The 5,910-nt window shown below is 46.1% G+C and overlaps 1 non-coding gene across 1 annotated transcript; it reads left to right on the top strand.

Moving 5' to 3' along the window:
• Window positions 1-511: 511 nt before the first annotated feature.
• Window positions 512-615, top strand: LOC118983730 (U6 spliceosomal RNA). The gene has a single exon (XR_005065786.1). It is a non-coding gene; the product is annotated as a U6 spliceosomal RNA (small nuclear RNA).
• The last annotated feature ends 5,295 nt before the right edge of the window (window positions 616-5,910 follow it).

Here is a 5,910-nt window from a genome sequence, read left to right on the forward strand (position 1 = left end):
AAATAGAATGGTTTAAAAAAATTCGTGGAGCATTAAGAAAGAACAACACAACAGTCAGAAACATGGATGCAATCAATAGATCATCTTTTAACTCATCAATTTATAAATAATACAAGTGGCTGAAACAAAGCCATTAACAACATGTCACACTCAAGGCAATAATATTTAAAAGTGGGATGATAGAGAAACCTACGGGGGTGCAGATTTCATGCTTAACTCAGAGTAGTAGGATGTTGACACCGGGAAGCTATGATAAGCCACATTTACGTAATGTAATACTCAGACAAACCATTAAAATGTACACAGAGAAATACATCAAAAACACCGAGATGAAGTCTTGCGTAATGTGAAGTAATCCACGGGAAGGAAAGAATAGAGAGAAACAAGAACCAGAGGACACACAGGAAATAAATAGTAAAACGGCAGACTTAAGAAATAGCATATTAATAATTATCTTACTTTTTGGTAACGTGCCAGTTAAAAGACTGCCATTGAAAAGTAGACAAGGATGGTGCTCCCTTTGGCAGCACGTACGCTAAAATTAGAGTGATACAGAGATTAGCGTGGCCCCTGCGCAAGGATGACACGCAAATTTGTGAAGCGTCCCATACCTGAACAACAAAACAAACAGGCAAGCAAAATATGACCAAAGACACTGAAATACAAAACAGGCTGACAGGGACCAGAGGGGAGGGAATTTCAGGGGAAAAGGGGAAGGATTCACAGGAGCAAGTATAAAGGACACATGGACAATAACTAAGGTGGGGGGTGGAAATGGAAGGGAGGTGGGGAGCACAGGGGGAGCGGGCAGGGCTGAGAATATAAGACAGAAAACTGTACTTGAACAATAATTTAAAAAAAATGTCAGCCTCCTAAAAAAAAGAAAGGAAAGTAGACCAAATTTCATCCAAATTTCTGCATTATACAGGAAACTAAAGTCAATTTAATGGCATAGGTAGATCAAAAAGATTGAAAGTAGAAAAAAGAAAGCCCTGGCTGGTGTGGCTCAGTGGGTTGTGCACCAGCCTTGGAACCAAAGGGTCACCAGTTTGATTCCCAGTCAGGGCACATGTCTGGGTTGTTGGCCAGATCCCCAGTGGGGGACAAGTGACAGGCAACCACACATTGATGTTTCTCTCCCTTTCTTTCTCCCTCCCTTCCTCTCTCTAGAAAATAAATAAATAGTCTTTAAAAAACAGAAAAGAAAAACAATAAATGAATAAAGCATGCAAAAATGAATAAAGTAAAAGCACTAGAGGGTGTATTAATGTCTGATAAAGTAGATTGAAGCGTAGAGAAAGTTTCGAGAAGCAAGGAGAGAGGGTGCATGACAATAAAACGGTCCCCAAGGAAGATGTACTGGTTATGAACATATGTGCATCAAACTCCAGAGCGGCGAGCAATGTGCACTCAAGTGCACATTGATTCACTGATAAACTCAAGAGAATAAGTAAATTGATGATGGTAGTTGAACCCTTCAGAAACCTGCTCTCAGCCTCCGATGGGCTGCTGGACAGAGAATCAGCGAGGGTGCAAACTGGACAAGAAGAACGTAGCTGAGGGGCATGGCCCGGTGTCCAGATGCACCCCCCGGGGGATGAGAGCAGAGGGCACCTCCCCAAGCACTCTGCCCCTGAAGACAGTGTACACTGGGCCACTAACCAAAACTAACACTTCTGAATAATTACTGTGTCAGAGAAGCCAGAAGGGAGATTTAAAAAGTACATCGAACTGCCCTGAAATGAATACATCGAAATGCGTGGATCTCATTCGTCAGCTACGCCCGGAAAGGCAACGGTGGGGAGGCAGTGCCTGTTCCATCTACCAGCTCCGAGAGGTGTGCAGGGCACTTGGGTTCCAAGTGGGCAAACGCTTTAAGCACACTGAGCAGTTGGAAGTCGCTCCTCAAAAGGAGCCACGGGGTTGCACGGGTCCTGTACTGCTGCACGTGTGAGATGAAGCGCAGCACCCCTGTGAGCCCAGTCGTGTTACCCTGTTAGGCAAGATCCCGCACGTGCCTGTGCGTGTTGGCGTGTGCGCACGTAACTAACACCTAGATGGGGGACCCCTGCACTTCAAGGGCCGTGGGTCCAAATATTTAGTGATCCTACCTAATTTCCTTCTGAGAAGTTGCTTGGGTTTTTACTTCCAAAATTGCCCCATTTTTGGAAACACTATTGATCGTCAGTGTTTAGTGGAGAGGAAATGACTAAGTGCCGGTCTCCTTCACACCTGTCATCTCTCTTTGTCATTGTAATCATCCCGTGAGGCAGGCTACAATGAAGCCAATTTGTAACTCCACACACCTCATGTTTTGAAACTGTTAGTTGAACCTGAATCTGTCCAATTTGAAACTGGTTCCCTTGGTAACACACTAGGCTTCTCCTGGGGCGGGGGAGGGGGAGCAGGGACAGCGGAGATGGCTTTGTGATAGTAGCGGAGCAAATAGGCTCAACTCCCAGTGATTTTCTGAGAGGTACATGGTTTACGTTGTTGGTTTATAGATTATAGATCTCGACAATGTGGAGGGCCCGAGGGAACAGTGATGATCATTTTTTTTAAATATGTTATTTATTTATCTTTAGAGGGGAAGGGAAGGAGAGAGGAAGAGAAACATTAATGTGTGGTTGCTTCTCATGCATCCCCTGCTGGGAACTTGCCCCTACTGGGAACTGGCCTGCAACCCAGGCATGTGCCCTGACTGGGAATCGAACCGCGATCGCCTGGTTCCCAGGCCCATGCTCAATCCACTGAGCTACACCAGCCAGGGCGGAACAGTGATGATCTTAATAACTTGATCTGACCATTTTGGATCTGAGATTTAATGCCAAAATTAAAATTCCATGGAACAAAACCTAAAATAAAGAGATTTTCTTCTAGTATCTTTATATATATTCTGGCCCAGAAAGAGGTATGTGTGTGTGTGTGTGTGTGTGTGTGTGAGCACACCTAAGAGACATTTAAAATTTTTAATGCTTTATTTCCCCACGGCAGTGATATTTTTCCCATTAGTTTTTGAAATGGATATTGTTTGAGAAATGTCATGCTATTTTTTTTTTTCATTTTGTCCCTACAAACAAATAAACGACTCCTCCTCAGGAAGTTTAACTTTTCATCTGTGACACATTTAACACCTCGCCTGGTGAAACAAGAGAGTTCCCTTCCCTTTTCCATTGTGCAGGGGCATGGGGTCTAACACTGCCCCTGGTGACAGCCCCTCACCCTCATCCACCGCAGAACAGCCTGCTCAAGCCTCGGTGGCAGCGCTGCACAAAACATTATGACCCCACTTATAAAGTAGAGAAGGAAGAAATCGTGGAAGTATGAAACTTTATTGTTTATTCCAGTTGTGTGCATCCTTAGAATCCAGCAGCGACCAACGTCCACCTCGAAGGCGGGATGACGGGCAGCGTGTGTTCGTGGTGTCTGTGGTTCCCCGGAGGCGGGGGGTGGGGGGGACAGTCTCCTGTTACACGCCTCTGCTCATCGTCTCACCCAGCTCTGTCCTGACGTCGTCCCCAGAACTTAGCAGGAATTAATAGTGACTGTACAGATGGTTAGTGTTCAGAGAACAACTTATGGCATTTTTTAATCCACTGTTAGAATTTATGATTCACCCATTTGGCTTGGTTAGGTTTCAAATGGGCAGATGTCGGATCCAGGTCTCCCCCGACTGTGTTGCAGACTCACTGGCCTCTCTCCCATGGCAGTGCAAGCTCTTCAGCTGTGTTTGTCGGTGCTGGTGCCTCCCGGGCGGGCGGTTTAATTTGGCACAGACCAGAGGGACGCTCAGACAACTGCCTTGCGTGTTCTGAGTATTACCACTGAAGACAAGACAACGGGCCCCAAATGGAGTCACTCATGCTAAGGGCCACCTCGCCTAACTGAGACTTGATCACAGGCTGGCTGTCCAGGAGGGGAATTTTCCGTTGGTCAGGGATGGAGAGATCTGTGCTCATTGGATATCTCCTGAGAGCGCCGGGCGCCCCTAAGGGGAGAGACCTTCCATGACCGACATTTCTTTTTTTTTCTTTTTGCCTAGGATAACTACTACCTTGTTTCTGCTCCCTTCTGACTATAAAATTTCTTGCCTTCTATAGCTCCTNGTGTGTGTGTGTGTGTGTGTGTGTGTGAGCACACCTAAGAGACATTTAAAATTTTTAATGCTTTATTTCCCCACGGCAGTGATATTTTTCCCGTTAGTTTTTGAAATGGATATTGTTTGAGAAATGTCATGCTATTTTTTTTTTCATTTTGTCCCTACAAACAAATAAACGACTCCTCCCCAGGAAGTTTAACTTTTCATCTGTGACACGTTTAACACCTCGCCTGGTGAAACAAGAGAGTTCCCTTCCCTTTTCCGTTGTGCAGGGTCATGGGGTCTAACACTGCCCCTGGTGACAGCCCCTCACCCTCATCCACCGCAGAACAGCCTGCTCAAGCCTCGGTGGCAGCGCTGCACAAAACATTATGACCCCACTTATAAAGTAGAGAAGGAAGAAATCGTGGAAGTGTGAAACTTTATTGTTTATTCCAGTTGTGTGCATCCTTAGAATCCAGCAACGACCAACGTCCACCTCGAAGGCGGGATGACGTGCAGCGTGTGTTCGTGGTGTCTGTGGTTCCCCGGAGGCGGGGGCGGGGTGGGGGGGGCAGTCTCCTGTTACACGCCTCTGCTCATCGTCTCACCCAGCTCTGTCCTGACGTCGTCCCCAGAACTTAGCAGGAATTAATAGTGACTGTACAGATGGTTACTGTTCAGAGAACAACTCGTGGCATTTTTTAATCCACTGTTAGAATTTATGATTCACGCATTTGGCTTGGTTAGGTTTCAAATGGGCAGATGTCGGATCCAGGTCTCCCCGACTGTGTTGCAGACTCACTGGCCTCTCTCCCATGGCAGTGCAAGCTCTTCTGCTGTGTTTGTCGGTGCTGGTGCCTCCCGGGTGGGCGGTTTAATTTGGCACAGACCAGAGGGATGCTCAGACAACTGCCTTGCGTGTTCTGAGTATTACCACTGAAGACAAGACAACGGGCCCCAAATGGAGTCACTCATTTGGGGCCACCTCAAATGCTAAGGGCCACCTCGCCTAACTGAGACTTGATCACAGGCTGGCTGTCCAGGAGGGGAATTTTCCGCCGGTCAGGTATGGAGTGATCTGTGCTCGTTGGATATCTCCTGAGAGCGCCGGGCGCCCCTAAGGGGAGAGACCTTCCATGACCGACATTTCTTTTTTTTTCTTTTTGCCTAGGATAACTACTACCTTGTTTCTGCTCCCTTCTGACTATAAAATTTCTTGCCTTCTATAGCTCCTTTGTATATGCTACACAGATGCTGCCCAATTCATGAATCGTTAAATAAAGCCAATAGATCTTTAAATTTACTTAGTGGCATTATGCTTCGTAACATTAGTTTATTCATCTATATGCGTCTAGAGGCGCCAACTTTGTTGCACTGAAGTCAGGATTAGAATCGACTGTAACGGGAAATGCCTTGCTCGTGATTATGCTTTTTCAAGAAACACTGGTTTCACTTCCTTCTGACGACTGTGCCCTCTGAGCTCAGAGCGTTTCTGTTTTGAACTTGGGGAGGGGTTTCAGGGGAGACAGTGAGCGTGGGTCGTCTCATCAGCGAAGCCCCCGGGGAGGATGCAGGGGAGCCCTTCTGTGGCCCATGGTGTTGGAACAAGGTCTTGTCACCACATGAGAGTTCTCATAAAATCTGGTGAATGGATGTTACTAAGCAACAGCAGAGGAGTAAATTTACACATTCCACATGGGCACCAAACTTATCTTGTGTCATAACAGTTTTTAAATTATTTGGTATGTTGTGTTTTACACAAACATTTTCTTTTAAACTAATTAATCAGTCCAAGTGTCAACATTTCTGAGAACATCTTGCGACAGACT

The sequence above is a fragment of the Sturnira hondurensis genome, unplaced genomic scaffold (assembly GCF_014824575.4).
Source record: "Sturnira hondurensis isolate 20B ecotype Veracruz unplaced genomic scaffold, ASM1482457v3 Scaffold0002840, whole genome shotgun sequence".
NCBI classification, from domain to species: Eukaryota; Metazoa; Chordata; class Mammalia; order Chiroptera; family Phyllostomidae; genus Sturnira; species Sturnira hondurensis.